Genomic DNA, 19,479 nt, shown 5'->3' with positions numbered 1-19,479 from the left:
TCCATTATAACTAATAAGTACCATTAGTATTAGTACAATATATACACAGAAACCCTTCCTACATCATATGAATATTTCAAAAGAATTTTATTTTTATGTCTTGGGTTATTCTTTTTCCTCTTTCTGTGAAACTGACATTACGATTAATAGCAACATGTACTATTGAAAAGTCAACTAATAACATAGTGAGACTAGATACCAGACAAATATATTCAGTTGTTCAATTACATTTTTAGTACGCAGCTAGTTTTTAATCATATTTAAGAGTGCAATTGTTAAGGACAATGCTACCAAGGCACAGATCGAATCAGTTCACACTTGTTGACTATGTACTTGTACAAGGCGCTATGATGGCCCAGAAGTTTATTAAAAAGAAAACACCGAGGAACATTTTTAAAAATTGGACACACTTTCTATCTTCATGGAGCTATGGAACTGATCAGGAAGCAGAATTTTCATTTTGAGTTAGCTTTCTTCAATATGGCAGCAGATTGTGCTGACCCATCCATTTATTCTCCTTGATTGGCCATCATGACTGTGGCCTGAACACAGTGCTATTGGACTGAGTGTAGGTGATGGAAAAAGGATTTTCCTCGTGCCTGTTCCATTAGGGGGGACTATGAAGTGTGCAAGTTCATGGGCACCAGGTCAGTCCCCAAGAATCCTCATTCCATACTCCACAAGGGAAAAGCAGTGTAGAGGAGTGGTGCACACATGAGTTCAAATCCAGCTTCTGCCTCCTCCTAGCAAAGTGACTTTTGGAAAGGAATCCAGCCTGCTGATGTGCCTCCTCATTTGTAAAATGAAGATAATAACCCATCCTTACTGGGATGCTATGGGGATCAAATTAGTTAATTAAGGCAAAGCACTTAACAACAGTGCTTGGCAAAGAGCATGTTTAGAATGACCACATAATAGACCAGGCACAGGTAGCTCATGCCTATAATCCCACCACTTTGGGAGGATCTCTTGAGGCCAGGAGTTCTAGATCAGCCTTGACAATATAGCAAAACCCCATCTCTAAAAAAATAAAAAATAGCCAGGCATGGTGGTGCTCACCTATAATCCTAGCTGCTTGGGAGGCTGAGATGGGAGGATTGCTTGAGCCCAGGAGTTCAAGGTTACAGTGAGCTATGATTGTGACACTGCACTCCAGCCTTGTTGACAGAGCAAGATCATGTCTTAATACTACTACTACTATTACTAATAAGAATATAGTATGTCCATTAATCAGAATAAAGTTGTCACAAACTGGAGAAATGCTCATGATTCATCTCAGTAAGACTATTCTCCTTTTCTTAATTAGAAGCATTTGATTTCTGTTAAAGTTAAATGTACTTATATATATTTTTCATTTTTCTGAATGCTAAGTTTCTCTTTCTTTAATTACTTTGCAGAAAGTAATACAGATTTAATTCTCTGTATTAGAAAACAACTGGTTGGCCTCATGAAAGTAAGATTTGGAATGTAGGAGGAATTACAGTCAGAGAAGAAAGTCTACAAGAAAACTGGAAAAAAACTGACAGATTTTTGAATAGTGTAAACAAACATGCCTTTTCCTAATATTGCTGCCTTGCCAGATATCTCCAATAGGACAAAGGGGAGGACAAGGTGGCTTACACTGGGTTTCTGCTAGAGAGAGTTCATCTACATTCTGAGGAATTTGGCCACAAAACCCTGTCCACTCACTGAGTGTGTTGGTAGTCAATTCCACTTCTCTCCGTTCCATTCAGGAGCTAGTCAAGTAGGAAACACTTCTGCCTCCACGTGATTCCACGTGTTAACCCAGCGTGACTGCTTTGGAGGCAGGACCTGGAATCTATGCCCATTTTAAGAATACATCTCCCAAGCCCCCTGGAGAAACTATACAACCTTGAGAGAAATATCCTTCAGAAAGCAGCAGATATCTGGGCTCTGAGGGCCAGAGCATCAGCTGACTATCACAACAAGAGGGGACCCCTCCATCTGCAAACTCATGCCTCATTTAGAGCCTTCAGAATGTGTTTAGATCCTTCGTAATTGATTCACATATTATTCTTAATCAGAGGACTCATAACATCTTCCTCAGAGAAACTGCTAGGATGAAAAATGAAATGAACATCCCTTTTCCCTTTGTTTACTTAAATGGTCGCATCCTCCCATCCAGTGCAAAGCCATCACCATCTGTTTTCTGTGATCTAATTACAAATGGAATAAGCTCTTAATTCCCCTTTCCATCATTTATGATCTATCACATGAAAATGCCTCTGCAAATACTTCTAGAGTACTTATTTTTTGTCACGTCTTTGGTACAACTTATAGGGGCAAAGTTATCTGTTTGTGCAGAAATAAATTTCACTCAAAGGTGTTTACATGACAGAGATTGATATGTGTTTTATATCTGTACTCTGCCTGGTTTCCCAGTTTGTTTACTGTAGCCTATCTTAGGAAACCAGGGAAGAAGTGTATTTAATGGTAAGTTAAATGCTTTTTAAAACCATAAAAATTTCTCATTCTTTTAAAAATAATTGTGACACACTTGAGAGCCTTCTAAGCCAAATGTTACTGGATATGTAATTTGGTTTCATATTTCCAGTACACCACAGAGTGGCTTTTTCCTTTCTGTCATAGCTGATCTTCACCCTTTGCCATCTGGGGAATTTGAACTCTATTTTTAACATTTCATGAGTTGCCAATTTAATGCATTTAAAAGAGTGCAGAGCAGATGTCTAAAACATTGAAGATAATTAATTAAGTCCCACAATTTCTAGACTACACAAAAACAATTTGCCATTGCCTGTAAAATGGTATAATTGAGTATTATAAATGTTTCCAGGCCAAGTCTTGCTATGAATTATTTAGTGCATCTGTCCTAATTAAAGACCTATTGGAAGATTAATGTCTCGTAACCTGACAAACTACTTTACTTAGTAACAAATTATCCATATAATGACCTCAAACTAAATTTATATAACCCAAGAAACCATCTGAAAGAACTCACAGGCATGCTTTGGTAAAAGGCATTTTCCCTGCACATTTACCTGCATCTGCTCAATATCCTTTCAGCTTCGAATCATTTTAAAGGGAAATCAGTATGTTCCAAAATAAGTTTTCTAATGTCATTTCTAGCTTTAGTCAATATCTTGTAAGAAATATGTAATTCACATTCCTCTCAACAACATAAAGAATTATGGAAGAAGATTAAGTTTTTAGTATTAAACACATTGGTGATAGTGGAAAATTTTTTTAAATTTTTTGCATTTTTTTTATTGCATTTTAGGTTTTGGGGTACATGTGAAGAACATGCAAGATTGTTGCATAGGTACACACATGGCAGTGTGATTTGCTGCCTTCCTCCCCTTCACCTATATCTGGCATTTCTCCCCATGCTATCTCTCCCCAACTCCCCAGCCCCCACTGTCCCTCCCCTATTCCCCCCAACAGACCCCAGTGTGTGATGCTCCCCTCCCTGTGTCCATGTGTTCTCATTGTTCAACACCCTAGTGAGAACATGCGGTAGTGGCAAATTTTTTTAAAGCATTCTTATTCTGGGCTTCTGTTTCCAGAATGAGAACACCCTGGAGGGAATAGAATTTTTTTTCAGCAATAAGGGAGAGACAAAATATTCAGCCGATTTTTTAAGCTGACTATTGGGACACTGACCTGCTGGGGCTGAATCTCAGGGAATGTGCTGGAAGTACAATACTGAGGTCATTTAACCCTAAACTTAAAAGCCAACTAGAAGGACCAATCCTGCTTTGGCAGGAGGCACTTAACGTGCACGCTACAGCTGTAATCTCTATGACACTATTAAAAGAAATCAATGGGCAATAGAAAGGAGGCCCCTCGGCCTCTGCTGATTGCATCACATGATATAAAGTGGTTGGGAGAGGGGAGACGCAGAATCAGCCAGGGGAAGACTCAATATGTTTTCTCTTCAAAAATGGAAATCATACCCTTCCATCACAAATGAACTGCCCTTATCATGAACTTCTTTAAAAGGCATTTTACATTTTATTTCTAAAGCTTAAGAAACAATCTTTTCACCCAAGTTTCACAGGAAATTTTCAGGTTTTTCAGCAAGTTCAAAGATATCTTTCTCTCTCCATAAATTCACTGGCAGCTGCATTTTAGAGCATAAAACATAAAAATATTATCAGTGTTAAGTAAAAAAAAAAAAAACTTATTGACTAAGTATGCTACAGTATGTTTAATTGGCCCACAATTGTGAGAAAGTAAATAAGACTGAATTAGATATATAACCGTAGCATGGGCCAGACATATCATATATATATAGGGAAGAAATATTTGGCAAAGTGTTTTCACTGTCATCAGGCCAACAGCAGTATGTTTATAAATAATAGTTCACTCTTATCTGGACAGAGAGATTAATATTCAGAAAATTTTCCTTTTCCTAGCTTGGATCTTGCATTCATAAAATTGCTAATTAGCATTTTGTCCATGTAACTTTCTTTCTCATACAGACTTTCTCACACTGAAAAATGACTCAATTTCTTATTTAACAGTCCTGTGTGAATGATATATATTAACAAAATTTCCAGTCATATGTTTTTACAGGAAATAAGCCCACAGCATCACATGGATAGAACGCTACTGTGCCCTTCTTTCTTTTTTTCCCCCATCTACAGTGTATTTGGTGTTCTTTTAAAGTGATTTTAGCCAGAATCTACACCATGCAGAAGTGCAAAATACCTCTAGTTATGTGTAGTGGGCTTACTGTCTGTTGTACCAGGTTGGAGGAAGAGGATAGTGAAATTGAGTGGGAAAAGAAAGAGTCGAGTATTTTTTTTTTTTATAACATTTGTTTTCTGAGTAACCATAGCTCATTGTAGAAATTTGGAATATAAGGAAAAGCATACAGAGGATAATTAAAACTGCTCATAAATCCATCAACCAATGACAATCTCACTGGCATTTTGGCATACTTTCATTTTCTTCCTATGCACCATTATATAATGGAATCTTCCCTCACAGAGTTTAGTATCTTTACCATCCTACTTTTCATTACATTGTGAGTACTTTCTAGTAGTCTTGGCGTGTTATCTGTCTTCCTTGAGGGAATGCTTATTCCTCATCAAAACCACATGTATCCTTGGTGTAACACAAAGGAAATGTATCCTTCCCATGTAATTAAACTTCATACTCCTCAGCAATGGCAATTCAAGAAGCTAGCTCTACTCTACTCCCTAAGATTTCTGCTCAGCAGTGGACGAGTTATAAATTGATCAACGGAAGACGAATGTGTCCATGTGTATGTCTGGGAGCTGTATGATATACACACGGATATTCCTGCATTCTTGGAAGCGGTTTATTGGAAAAAAAAAAATCCAGCTCACTAAGATACAATGATTATTTTAAAACTTAATGTTAAAAAATAATTGTGTAAATGAAAACCTGATTCTTTTAATTTAGTGCTATTGAAAACATAAAAGTTTCAAGTGTGTATTTTAATAAAAAACTGGAAATAGAAGCCAGTTGGAAAAAGCTTTAAAATGTATTATATTATGCCTATTATTCAAATATGCTTTGGAAAATATATTTTCTTACTAAATTAATAGATTATCAATTGGCATAAATGCATTTTCTGTTCCAAATAAACAACCAGTTATTTACCTGTTTAAAATGGATTTTTTACTCAAAACATATTAGGTGTCAGCAAAGCAAATGAAAGACTTTTCTTTTTCCTTTTTCCTTAAAATACCCCCTGAGGTGAACATTGAAGGCTCAGCTTTGCAGATATTCATAATAATTGTCCTCAGTTGGCATCTGCGAGTCCCCAAGAAAAACCCTCTTTCAAAACCGTTTCAGATAATGTCAGGAAACCATGCACAAAAAAGGGGACCTTTGAGGCATTCATTCATACATTTATTAATTCACACAAACTTTATTAAATGTCGGTACTTAGAATTGTGAAGCTGCTAAATTAATGTTGAAATAAAGAGGCAAAACCCTGCAAATATGTTACATCTATGCAGCTGAAATGGTAAATAAATCCTAGGTTCAATCAGATGGCCTGTTCCCTGGCCAATTCATCTTTCCTCTTCTTCCTTTTCCTTTGCCCTGTCTTTCTCCCTCTTTCTATAACACACACACACACACACACACACACACACACACACACCCCTCCTACATGTACATACATACCCACACTTATATACCTACATGTACATACACACACACACACAGACATCAGAGTCTGTGTCTATCATATATGGTGACACCCAACTCTCTAGGTGAATGTCTTAACAACACACTTGCCACTGATTCTCATCCATTCACTGCAAAGTAAGAAGGAAGTATGACTCATGGAACACTGGCCTCAATAGATGCCTAGCAGAAAAGAGTTCCCTGGTGAAAGGAGTGTGGGAAGCAATCTATTTTACTCTTACTCCCCAATGGAGTTTTTTGATACACATTAGCATAGTAAAGGCTCTGGAAGAATTTTTGCATAATCTTGCAAATCTTGCAGGTTTCACTCACGTAGGTGAAGCCTACTTTAAAGTTTTTGGCTACACAATGTTTGAAACTGGAAGCACGTGTTTATTTACTATACACTACCAGCCGCAGGGCACAGACAATGATACGTAGCACAGAGGACCTTCTGATTAGGAGGCATCAATATCATGATGAGACATATGTGGGATGCCATAAGGTTCAAAAAGTCACGTCTTTCTCTCTAGGACCCTTCGGGCTTGTTGTATCAAAATTAGATAACCTGAAAAACTGAAACATGAAGGCTTATATTCACACACCAAACAAGTTAATTAAATTAAGGTGACTAAAGGTTCTCGTCTATCACAAGATTCCTTTGCAGATCTCTGATTTAATAGGTTTTGTAAAAGGTCTGGCATTGTTCCTTTCCTTGAGTCTAGGAAGTTAACACAGTATTCTGTGACCTCCCCCAAATGCTGACTGTAAAAGACATCTCATTTCTAACACCTTTCTGGGATGTTACTGTGTGGAGCACCATTCAGAGATGTAGCACAAGATGGTTGGTTCACCAACTGTATTTATTTCTTGATGGTATCATTTCTTTATGTACAGAATATTCTTAAAGGAAAATAGAAAAAGATTTGTGAAATCTAATTATATCCACTTTAAGCACATTTAGAGACTGATGCTTTCTCTTAAGAATTCTCAAATAATAGAATTGACATTTTTAGCCAAGTCCCTCAGCATAAACCACAAGCAGAACATTTCCTAGGGTGGGAAAATTCAAGTTACTCCACACACATAGGTGACGATGATGTTTATGCTGCTTGGTGGCAAACCTCTCTGGCCTGGCACTGTGGCTCATACCTCTCTGGCTGGGCACAGTGGCTCACACTTGTAATCCCAGCACTTTGGGAGGCCGAGGCAGGTGGATCACAAGGTCAGGAGTTTGAGACCAGCCTGGCCAACATGGTGAAACGCTGTCTCTACTCAAAATACAAAAATTAGCTGGGTGTGGTGGTGCATGCCTGTAATCCCAGCTACTCTGGAGGCTGAGGCAGGAGATTCGCTTGAGCCCAGGAGGCGGAGGTTGTAGTGAGCCGAGATTGCACCACTGCACTCCAGCCTAGGCAAAAGAGCGAGACTCTGTCTCAAAAAAAAAAAAAAAAAAAAAAAAAAGGAAACCTTCCAAAGGCAAGTGTTTGAGTGATGGACAAACCTAAAGACTGGACGGGAATGGGCACCAAGACACTATGGTGACAGGTTCACCATGAAAGGTTAGATCAGACCGTGGGTCCTGTCTGGAACGATGACACGAATGCTGCCTATAAATGTCTGCCTGGAAAAAGTGTCATAAAAGAGAGACAAAAGTGGAGAAAATAAGGTGGGGGGAGATGTTACCCAGCTGAATCCTTATCTCCATTTCACAACTGTCTGATAAACAACCTTCTACTTAAGTTTTTGCTTCAGTGGCTTTTATAGTAGGTAACAAAATCTTTTAGCTTTACATCATAATGAGAGGCAGGAAGGAGTTTTGAAACTTCTGTTATGATTTCCGGTTGGTGAAGAGTTATGTCATGTTATAAATGAAGGCATAGTTGTAATACACCAGAGAGGGGTTTCCTTTGGGCTAGCCCAATCTCCCTTGCCAGTTTTCTTTACCAACGTGACTCAGTTCTAAAAAGACATTCCTGAGGGCCTGTGTAAACTCTGACCTCTAAGTCCCCAATGTGAGTTTGGACAAGGTAGCAAAATTGTAAAGATGCCCAGTCTCTGAATTTACTTTCCACCATGTCAAGAAATATTGCTTCTGAAATTATGACCCTTTACCTATGGCAAGGATCCTGCTATGTGAATGATTTCTTCCTCCAAATCCTTATAAATAAGATCAATTTATAAGGGGAAATCATTTAAAAATATGTTGGAACCTGCTGTGACCTATCATTCCCTCCTCTGTACCCCTTGCTGTGATTCCCCAGCCTACATTTATTGTGCATTTGGAAATACTCTTGGAAGTGAAGACTTAATAGTCAAACACTTTCAGTACAATGGGCAATTTCTATATTAATAGTTTTCTTTAGAGTCAGACTAAAAGCTGACCACACAAAAAAGGTTCTTTCTAGAGAACATACACCACATTTAGGTTAAAATGCAAAAATCAGACAATTTCACATTTGAGATCTCAAAGAAGCTATTCCTAGAAGTGACAAGAAGAGGGAGTTATGAATTTTGCTTCCCACAAAATTCCGTTTAATAGTAATGCATGATCACATGTGAGCTCTATTTGATAATATAAAAATGCTATACTTATTTTAGGGTAAATTTGTTACACTACTTGATACCAGGAAATAAGTTGTAAACAATAAGCAACTGCTCTTCCCTCACATCTGGCTTTTCAAAATTCCTCCCAGCTCCCAGGAAGCAAGTGAAATATCTGGAGGCTGCCAGGCTCTATCCTAGAGAGCAGAGGGGGTTCGTGGATCTCCACATCCTCTCAGGGTCTTTTCATTTTGGTAGTAGGCTCGCAGTTTTAGAAGCCTGAAGAAATAAAATGTAAGAAGGAAAAACAGCCTCAATCAAGAGAACTGATAAATTCTAGAGAGCTTTGGCTTAGAAACTGTCAAAGGATAGGATTTCCAAGCAGTACTGAAGGCGAGTAAGGGAACAGCAGCATGAGTTAAATTTTCCACCACACATGACAGGCATTAGAAACATCCTCTCAAGGGAGAAAGGCAACAGGAGCCTCCTCGCAACACTCAACCTGATTTCCGGAGCATTTAGACAACCCTAAAAATAATTACCAATTTTTTAAAAAACTAAACAATAAACAAATCCCATCTATTATCTGATTTGTCAGTTGTGTATGGTGGATTTGAATGGATTTATCTGCAATTTTTATATAAAGGAAGGTGAAAACTCAGGAGGGCAAAGGACAGCCTCAGAACATTCTTAGTGATGATGCTTTCTGGCCCAAAACTGGACCTCCCCCTTTCTGAGCTGTCATCTCCATCAGGAAGCGTAGAAATGCATCTATTTATGTGCAAGGCGCCATGCTCAGCTGGGCTGCTCTCAGCTCAGTGTCACTGAATAACGGCTGCTGTCACAGAGCCAGAAAGGAATATCTGTCCCAAGTTCACATGAGGGGCAACCCCTCAGAGATTCTACTTCTCGGGCTTTCTCTTGGCATATTTTCCCTTGGGTTTTAAGGGCGGGTCCTGGAAAGGAGACTCAGGTATGGAAGAGGATGTGAGGGAGGGACCTCAGGCTGGAAAGTCAGGCCAAAATCCTGATAACTTCTGCAGAAATCCTTCCCAGTCCGACAGAAACCTACATTTCCTTTTGATGGTTTTAAAGAAATCTGGTAATAGAAAAAGCATATCTGGGCCCTGAGCATCAGGTTCAAATTGAGAGCTCATGAAAATGAGTGTGTCTTTTCTATATAGAAACCTAGACTGTAAGTATGGGCAGGTTTCTTGGGCTGTGATAGAGGAAATACTGAGGTTCTGACTGGTCAGGTGATTTTGAGAATATTCACAGTGAATGGCAGAAATGGAGAAAGGGCTTTCTGTGTCCATCTTCAACTACCCACCGTTGGAGCTGAAAAGACCCACTACAGATGATTCATCTTGCCAGCGTGGAAGGCCAGTGACTTAATTTCTGCTTTACTTTTGCAACTGTTGAGCCTAGTATGGCAAGGGAAATCTTAGCTTTTACATTACTATACATACCTTTTCTACAACTCAACTACCCGTGTATTCCTGCTATCTCTTAATTATTGTTGTATGTGGAGAAGGAAAACTATGACTCGGTTGATTCAAATCATTCATTTTCTTTCCATTTTGAAATTATATACTCCTATGGAAGCCATTTATAGGAAAAAAGTCAACGGCGCGGTGGCTCATGCCTTTAATCCCGGCATTTTGGGAGGCCAAGGTGGGTGGATCACAAGGTCAGGAGTTCGAGACCATCCTGGCTAACATAGTGAAACCCTGTCTCTACTAAAAATACAAAAAATTAGCCAGGCATGGTGGTGGGCACCTGTAATCCCACCTACCTGGGAGGCTGAGGCAGGAGAATTGCATGAACCTGGGAGGTGGAGGTTGCAGCGAGCCGAGATCACGCCATTGCACTTCAGCCTGGGCGACAGAGTGAGTCTCTGTCTCAAAAAAAAATAAATAAATAAAAAGAAAGAAAAGATAAAAGAAAAAGACATATGTAAGGTTTTGACAAAACAAGCTAACAAAACACAGAATATAGTTTTATGGAAAAAAGCTATTTTGTCATCATCTTAATTCTTGTGTTCCTATTAGAAGCAGATATTAACTAGGTCAAGCTTCTCGTATGTAGCCTGCCAACTTCTTTTCCAATTCATCCAAAGTGCATGTGGGGATATGATCAGCCTGAGGAATGATAGCTCCTAAAGCTCTTGCTGGCAACTAGTGAAATCTTTACTGTTCAAACATGCACAGATGGATTTTATTCAAATTCCAAGCATTTCAAAGTAAAGAAGTGTCTTCATGAATATCAATGAATGGGAGGCTTAAAAACATTAGACCTGTTTAAAAACCTGCAATGGAGTCACTAAGATATTAGTTGTTATGGATTATTTCTAGGAAAGGTATGTGGAAGTCTTGACCACCACTCCCACCTGTGAATGTGACCTAAGTTGGAAATAGGGTCTCTGCAGATGTAATCAAGTTCAAGTGAAGTTTTATGGAATTAGGGAGGACCTTAGTCCAATATCAATAGTGTCTTCATAAAAGAGAAGACAAATGGAACACACAGGGAGAATGCCATGTGACAGTGGACATGGAGATTACAGTGATGCATCTGTGAGCCAAAGAATGCCAAGGGCTTCCAGCAACCCAGAAAGCAAGAAGGGATCCTCCCGTGGGGCCTTCAGAGAGAGCAAGGCTCTGCTGACAACTTCATTTCATACTTCTAAGATCCTAAACTGTGGGACAATACATTTCAGCTGTCTTAAGCCACCCATTTGGGGGCACTTTGTTATAGCAGCCCTAGTATATTAAATGTACTAGGTTAAATCTTTCAAAACAAGTATGATAATTTGCATAATAGAAAACTGACTTTCTTATTTGGTGCCTGCTAAGTAACATCTATTGTGCTTAAATATGGACAGACACAAGTTATTATCTGACCTATGCTCATGTAATTGCCCTAAATTCCAGTAAGCGAATGCCAGAAATAAATTTCCAGCAGTTTGGTGAGGAAACTAAAAAAAGAAATCCAAACAACAATAAACAAAACAAAAAGCCAGAACAAGATCTGTGAACTGGGACTTACATGCAACCTAATGAAGAAAATACTGCTAAGTGTGTTGTGTTATTGATTAATTATCAACATGGGTTTCCTCTTTGGACAGCAATTAGTGAAACCCAAAGGTAAGTGAATATTTACAAAGTTTATCTCAAAACTGGGTGTTTTATCTTGTAGCCGCTAATGTTTTGCCTACTCATGTGTCAACTTATAAAGGAAAGCCAACAAGGTTTCATCATCTCTATTTCATCTTTTCTTACAAACAGCATTTCCCAAATCGCAGATGTCAGTATTTAACAGGGATGTGCTAGACATGCTTTTATCTCTCCATAAGCCAAGTGATGTCATTTGAAACAAATTTGTTTTGGTTTTTTTGTTTGCCTTTCTCCTTTCTATTGTTCCCTGTTGTAGGCATAGCCAGATGCCTCAGATCTAGGTAGAAAGTAAGCCAGAAAATTCAGCCCTAACCAGGACAAGAGTGTTCACAGACTATATGGTAAATCATGTCTCACTCTACTTTCGGCTCAGGTAGTGGATTCGTGAACAAAGGGAGGCTCCATTCGGGGCGTGGAAAGCGCACCTGTGGGAACACCCTTTTCCTCATCTCATAAACACTGCTTTACTGCAATTCCCTAAACTCAAAGGTCTTTGCTCCCAAGTCGTCTTCACAGTGAGGTCCTCCCTGCCCCATAGTGAAAACCAGAAACTCTCTGAGGTTTCAGTCTTCCTTGCTTTTCTCTTTCCTTCTTAAGATATATCTACATGCTAATATTATACTTATTTATGTTGTTGATCGTCTTTTTTCCAACTAGAATGCAAATCCTGAGAGGGACTTTTGACTCCGTGGTTCAATGCTGTATTCTCAAAGTGTGTGGCACTTGGCAGGCACTGAATATTTACTCATTGAATGAATGAACTGCAGAGGAAAGACGTGTGCTTGCTTTCCTCGTTAAGCATGAGAAGTGGATTCACCATGCCACAGTTTCTGTCCACTTTACAAGACAGAATGAGTAGCGTTCTTACTTAGGCTTAAATATTTCTAAGGCCTGATTGGGGGATTTAGTGAGTGAGCGGAAGAGCTGATGGGCAACTGTTTCTCTAGGCTGCCCAATCAAGCATATATCATCAACTGTAGGTGATAAGCACTTTATCGTTTTTGCAAATTGATTATCCCTTACTGCCAATGCCACGTTTTGCTTGATTACTTTTGAAGCATTATCCATGTGTACAATATCTAAGGGCCTCATAAGTCAACTAGGGGAGGATCAGGTGCCCCTAGCAGCCCTAAACCAACACAATAAATTGCTCAAAGAGGACAGAATAATAAAGCCCAAACTAAACAATTCTTACCCAAAGCATCAAACAGAGCAACCTAAGAAGATGCATGAAGACAGAAAACAATATTTGAGGAAGACCCAAGAACTATATTAGCACTTATGAAAGTAGACTGCAAATTCTAATCTGGTCTAGTCACGAAGTGTTGCTAACTGACCAATGGAAATATAGCACGCAGCACTGATTGGGTTCATTTAGGAAAGATCTGTATGCTAACCTACTGTGCTCAGAGGCAAATAGGGGGCTACAAATCCCCTTCACAACTTGATTACAATTGGTTAGTTATGACCAAGGCAAGCTGACCTCCGAATTGGTACCACTGTTTTATTAGCCAGCAACCAGAAAAATACTTCTAAGAGCACCCTGAATAAAAAGTTTGCCCTGGACATATATGATGATATTCTGACAGGGGAGGAGGCAACAATCAGACCAAGGATAGAACCTGAGGAAGGGATAGATGAGAACAAGCTGTCATTAGACTTCAAAGGTGACAGTAAGGGGATTTGGCTTTGGGGCTGTCTGGCCTGCAAGGGCAGGGGTATCCATAAAGTTCTTTGCTGTAAACTTCATGGAAAATTATTATTTTACCTATTTTATGCCACTTAATTAGCCCTTTGGACATATATTGATAACTATACAAAGCATAAGCTGTCCCCTCTATTGTGTTGATTCCTAATAAAGATATTTCAAAAGAAAGAAACAAAGAAAAAAAGAAAAAAATCTAAGGTAAGGTTTACAGCCCATTTAGACACACATACATGAAACAATTTATACTGAAGTACAGTAAACCTACCTATATTGGCAGAAACCGGGCCCAAGAAATTCAATGCATAAAATACACAGTAGATCACTGTCATTATTATAATTATATAATTTTTTTAAAAATATAAGTTCTTGCTCTGTCACTCAGGCTGAAGTTTAGAGTGTGGTGGCACAGTCACAGCTCATGTAGTCTCAATCTTCTGAGCTTCAGCAATCCTCCCACTGCAGCTTCTGGAATAGCTGGGACTACAGGCACATGCCACCATGACTGGCTAAATTTTGTTTATTTTTTATTTTTTGGTACACACAAGGGTCTCACTTTGTTGTCCAGGCTGGTCTCAAACTCCCGGACTCAAGCAATCCTTCCACCTTGGCCTCCGAAAGTACTGGGATTACAGGCATGAGCCACAGCGCCTGGCCCATAGTTGTGTTATTATTAGGTAAACAAAGTGACCAAAATGAGCCTGAGTGGCGGGTGACTGGGAATACTGGAGTTCTGGCTTAATGTTCCCACTGTGTCTTGTTCCCCACAGTGGTTGGTACCATCTTGTAGTAGTTGCCGGCTCTGCCTTACTGATGGCAATCTCTTGATTAGATGGCATCCATTGGCACCCATTTTCTTAGCTCCCGTTGTGCTACTTCTCCCCACCCTGCAGAAGTGACAGCAGAATTCAGTAGAAGAGGGAAACTAATCACCCTCTGCTGATTCACATCAACATAGGATGCATTGTTGCAGACATTTTTTTGCTACTAAAAAAAATCCTTACAGAATTCCAGAAAGTTTAAAGCTTAACAACCCATAGATGCAGAGCTTTTATTTCAAAAACTAAGTCATGAAGCCACATGGGTGGACTATAAAAATGTCATTGAAAAAGTACTAGATTCGTGGACTGCTGATGGTTAAAAGGAGGAAGATGGGTCACATCTATTAAGCCAGTTTTGGCTCCTTTGGCTCAGCGAGCGTATCCAGGACAGGGTCTGATGATCATGCCGATGACTCTGGTGGTAGTCCTAGCAGCCTTTATCCAAGAATCATTATTGAGAGTCTCCTGCCAAGTGTAAGGTCATTCTTCTACTCTACATATCCTGTCCTATCTTACATCTCATGAAAGAAAAATTTTATGTACAAATTCTGAAACCACATTCTTATTTGGCTACTTTGTAACTTTTGGACTTTTTCTTTCTCATAATGGTACTCCAAACTGCACATATTGAAGCATATAATTTGATATATGTACTTATATGTCCATGGAATTGGTGCCACAATTAAGAAAATAAACATATGCATCACCCCAAGTCTCATCATTCTCCTTTGTAATTTCTCCCTCCTGCCCATTCCCATCTGCGTTCACTACAGCACACCCAGCCCTGGACAACTACTGACTTTCTTTCGCTGAAGTCTAGTTTGTATTTTCTAGAATTTTATATAAATGTTACAGTATGCTCACATCTTTGTGTTCTAGACTTTTTCCACATGCCGTATTATTTTGAGTTCATCCCTTCTCACATGTATCAAGAGTTCATTCCTTTTTATGATTGAGCAGTATTCCATTGTATCACTGTACCGCAGTTCACTTACGTATTCATCTCTTGATGGATAATGGCTTGTTTCCAGGTTTGTGTTGTCACAAATACAATTTTCATGTACATACATGCACAAGTTTTGGTACGAACATATGCTTTCAATGTTTGGGGGATAAATATCTTGTCATAGAATGAATGGATCATATGGTAGGCGTATTTTTAACTTTTTAAAGAAACTGCCAGACGATTTTCCAAAGTGGTGGTATTGCATTAAATCTATTTGTGTCTTTCTCTTTCAAATTGGATTTTTATAGGCAGCATTTAGTTGGGTTGTGCTTTTTATTCCAATGTGAGAAATTCTGCCTTTTAATTATTAATATGCTAAGCAGAAGTCTTCTGTTTTTTTTTTTTTTTATTTGTTGGTTGAAACTTACCCAAGTGAACCCAAACAAATTCTAATATTTGCTACTTAAACTATAAGAGTCGGAACAGACTTTGAGGATCTCCTAGTGCAATGCCTTATTTTATTCTTGCAAGTTCTATAACATGCTCACCAAGTTAATCCTTTGAATAAAAATCAAAAGTGATGACAAACATTTACTGGCAAGGGATATAATTAAAGTTTGCTTGAAAGTGTAGTTTCGGCATCTGCTCTTGGGACATAATTCTGCTTTCTGGAAAGCCATGGGATTTTTAGCAAAAGCCTCCCTCACTTTCAGATATTTGAAGACACATGATTTCTCGTCTTAAATTGTATCTTCTGTAAGCAAAATATTCCTCCAGTGGTCCTGATAGCATTAAATTAAGATGCTTGCTGTGGTCATTATAACCTCTGTGTTGTATCTGTTTCTTCATTTATTTGCTTTATCTCAGAAGTCCTATTTTATGTCATCAGTCAATCCAAAACCTTGCTCATCTTCAGAGAAAATCTTAAGACCGATTTTACTTATTCATTCAGCAATAAACAAATATTTGCACTGTATAAAACAGTATTAACTAAATACTTATTGGCATTCACTAGGAGTAAAATAAAATGTATCCTTATTCTCCCTGAGCCTCCAAAACATCTTATATGCTTCTGAACGCCACCTATACTTGTGATCTACATCACAGCAACAGTACAAAACTGTACACTGTTATTTCAGTTGGGCTAATTTTGTTCCTCCAACTCTGTAGTATGTCCTTGTACATTCTCTATGGTGTCTACTATAGGACTAATAACTGAGTAAGTACAATTATCTATTAGTTCATTTATTCAAATCTATTCAGTAAATACTGGATGTTTTTAAAAGGATGCTTAGCATTAAATGCTATCTTTGTTGTGCTTTAATTCTTTTCTGCTTCTTTAGTACCAAGAAATTAGTTGTTGAAAACCTTGTGGATCAAGAATATGATTAGGTTGGTTGGTGCAAAAGTAATTGTGGTCTTTGCTAAATATTTTTATCTTCTGGGCATAGAATTAACATATTTACAGTAATTGTTGATAACATTTAAAAATTGTGTACAGGAAGTTATGATGTTTATTTGGTGATCCAAGGTACAACAGATCAAGTCAGTTTGGGACAATCGTAATCTATTATCATCTGTCACCTGAATGACGCAAACCTCTGCGAATTTCAAAGTTCCCACACTCTAATGCATCCTCCACTACTCAGGTTTTTCCTCTTAAACAGAGATCAGCTCAAGCCATAATTGCTTCTTAAAAATGTGAAGATATAGTGGTTCCCTGTGTCCAGGTGATTAAAATTCAACTCGTCAGCATGTCTCTGAAGGCTCTTTTCAGTGTAGTCCTGACCAAACCTTCTCATTCTCTCTGGTCACTTCCTTTCTTACCTCCCCAAGAGCAGATGATCCAGTGCTACCAGGGTTGTGTCAAGCCTCTTTGTTTCCTCTCACATAGTTCTCTCTATTCCTCAACCTACCTTCTTTTTGGGTCTCTCTCAAATGCCACCTATCCTGTGAAAGCCTCCTGCCCTCCTTCCAGACTCAGGCCTCTTGAGCAATGATTTTCAACCTAGGCTACATATTAAAAACCCAGAGAGCTTAGGGAGGCCGAGACAGGCGGATCACGAGGTCAAGAGATCGAGACCATCCTGGCCAACATAGTGAAACCCCATCTCTACTAGAAATACAAAAAAATTAGCTGGGCGTGGTGGCGCACACCTGTAGTTCCAGCTACTTGGGAGGCTGAGGCAGGAGAATTGCTTGAATGCAGGAGGCAGAGGTTGCAGTGAGCCAAGATCACTCCACTGCACTGCAGCCTGGTGCCTGGTGACAGAGCGAGACTCTGTCTCAAAAAATAAAAATAAAAAACCCAGAGAGATTTTTAGAAATGCCAATGTCTAGACTAGTTAAATCAGAATAATGTGTGGTGCATAATAGCTTCTTAATGAGCATTTTTAAGCAATCAACCTACTCAATAGAAATGGGAATTGATTTTTTTTTTTAAAAAAGCAATAACGGAAAGTAACAATAACATTTAGAATAGTTTTGATATTACTTGTACTGTTTGTTTCTGATGGTAAAGACTATTAATGATAATGAATAATATTATTTATTCAACTTAAAGGGATTGTTCCACAGAAAAATTCATTAATCATGATAAAGCATTCTATCCATATGCAGTGCTGACTAAAAGGTCAGAGCCATTAAGAAAGATATCCAACAGAGCAAAGTTTTCCTTTTGCAGGAAATTAATGAATGAAGCTTTTTGGAAGGAAACATTAATTGATATGTTAAAAAAATTCACATGCTTTTCAAAAGGCAATTTACCTAAAGAAAAAGAAAGTAATACTTGGATACAATGGATAAATTTTGGATCCTTGCTACTTCTGATACGCCTTTGAAAGTATACCATGAGCTACCCTTTTCTGCTTGATCTGATCAGGAATATAACCTAACAGGTCTCCTCATTGGTGCGGTTGAGAATTAACCCTAAGTTAGCTCATGCTTGATATTAAGTTAGCTTCCTGCTGCAGTTCACAGGCTCACATTCTGGAATTTGAATGTTAAGGGAGCCCAAAGCAGCTCACATGGGAGGCGTTATCACCTTAATCATTCACAGAGCTTTCACTTCCCTTCCTTGAGAAGCCATCTTTTCTTAGAGTTCCTGTGTCAGGGACCCAAGTGACAATCCAATTACTGAGACTTAGAGGAAAGAGTCCATGAGAGAAATCTGTGGCAGCACAGCATCTATAGATCTCCTTGGTTGAGCAGATTTGACCTGTCAGAAGGCATTGCTTCAAACTTTTCCATTCCTTGGAAGGTAACTGAAGGAGACATCAGAATTTGTGCAATCTAACAAACCTTGAATTGAACTTTGGAATACAGGTCTGTTTTCTTCCTTACTGATGCTTGACCGGTGAACCAGAAGTGAGTCACCTCTTCTACTGTAGAAGAGATGACAATCCCAGATGTTTTAAGGGCCTATGAAAAATAAATGTAAAAGTTGTATATGACACTTACGCTTTAAAATATTTCTAACAAATTAATTAAGTTGACTGTAATTGAAGTCAAATGAATGGATGGGAGGCATGGCCTAGAGGCAACAGAAAAGAGCAACATATTGGTTCAGGAGGAAAAGGGTAGTTCTTTGCTATCTCCTTAGGACTTTTTAATTTAAGAAATTGGCTATCTCCATTGCTCATCATGACTATTGCTCTTCTGTTATGTAGTATACTGATAAAATCACTGGGAGATTTAGTGTGGAGTATGAAGTAGTCTTGTGAGTATTTTTCAATTAAAATGCAGGTCTGTATTTATTTTAAAGTACTATTACTTGTATCTTGCATCAATTTGCATTTAATTAATTCAGTTTTAATGATAACACTCCCAGCTAATCACGTTATTTTTAGATAGGAAATTATATTATTAGAAAGATGGGTACCAATGAGGAAAGGAGGAAGTCAAATTGTCTCTATTTGCAGACAACATATTGTATATTTAGAAGACCCCATCGTCTCAGCCCAAATTCTTCTGAAACTGATAAGTAACTTCAGCAAAGTCTCAGGACACAAAATCAATGTGCAAAAAATCACAAGCATTCTTATACACCAATAACAGACTTAAGAGAGTCAAATCAAGAACGAATTCCCATTCACAATTGTAAAAAGAGAATAAAATACCTAGGAATACAACTAACCAAGAATG

The 19,479-nt window shown here is 38.5% G+C and overlaps 1 long non-coding RNA gene across 2 annotated transcripts in view; it reads right to left on the bottom strand.

Moving 5' to 3' along the window:
- Positions 1–3,431: 3,431 nt before the first annotated feature.
- The window catches only part of LOC118153131 (uncharacterized), a 93,662-nt gene continuing 77,614 nt past the window's right edge, over positions 3,432–19,479 (bottom strand). The window contains exons 3-4 of one of the 2 annotated variants that reach the window (XR_004742424.3): positions 18,637–18,756; positions 3,432–4,102 (exon numbers count right to left, since the gene is read on the bottom strand). This is a non-coding gene — a long non-coding RNA (uncharacterized LOC118153131). Of the gene's footprint in view, positions 18,757–19,479 lie in introns of both variants that reach the window. The other variant, XR_008480873.2, reaches the window with a different exon arrangement.

The sequence above is a fragment of the Callithrix jacchus genome, chromosome 4 (assembly GCF_049354715.1).
Source record: "Callithrix jacchus isolate 240 chromosome 4, calJac240_pri, whole genome shotgun sequence".
In the NCBI taxonomy this organism is placed as follows: Eukaryota; Metazoa; Chordata; class Mammalia; order Primates; family Cebidae; genus Callithrix; species Callithrix jacchus.
This window is presented reverse-complemented; position numbering and strand designations above follow the sequence as displayed.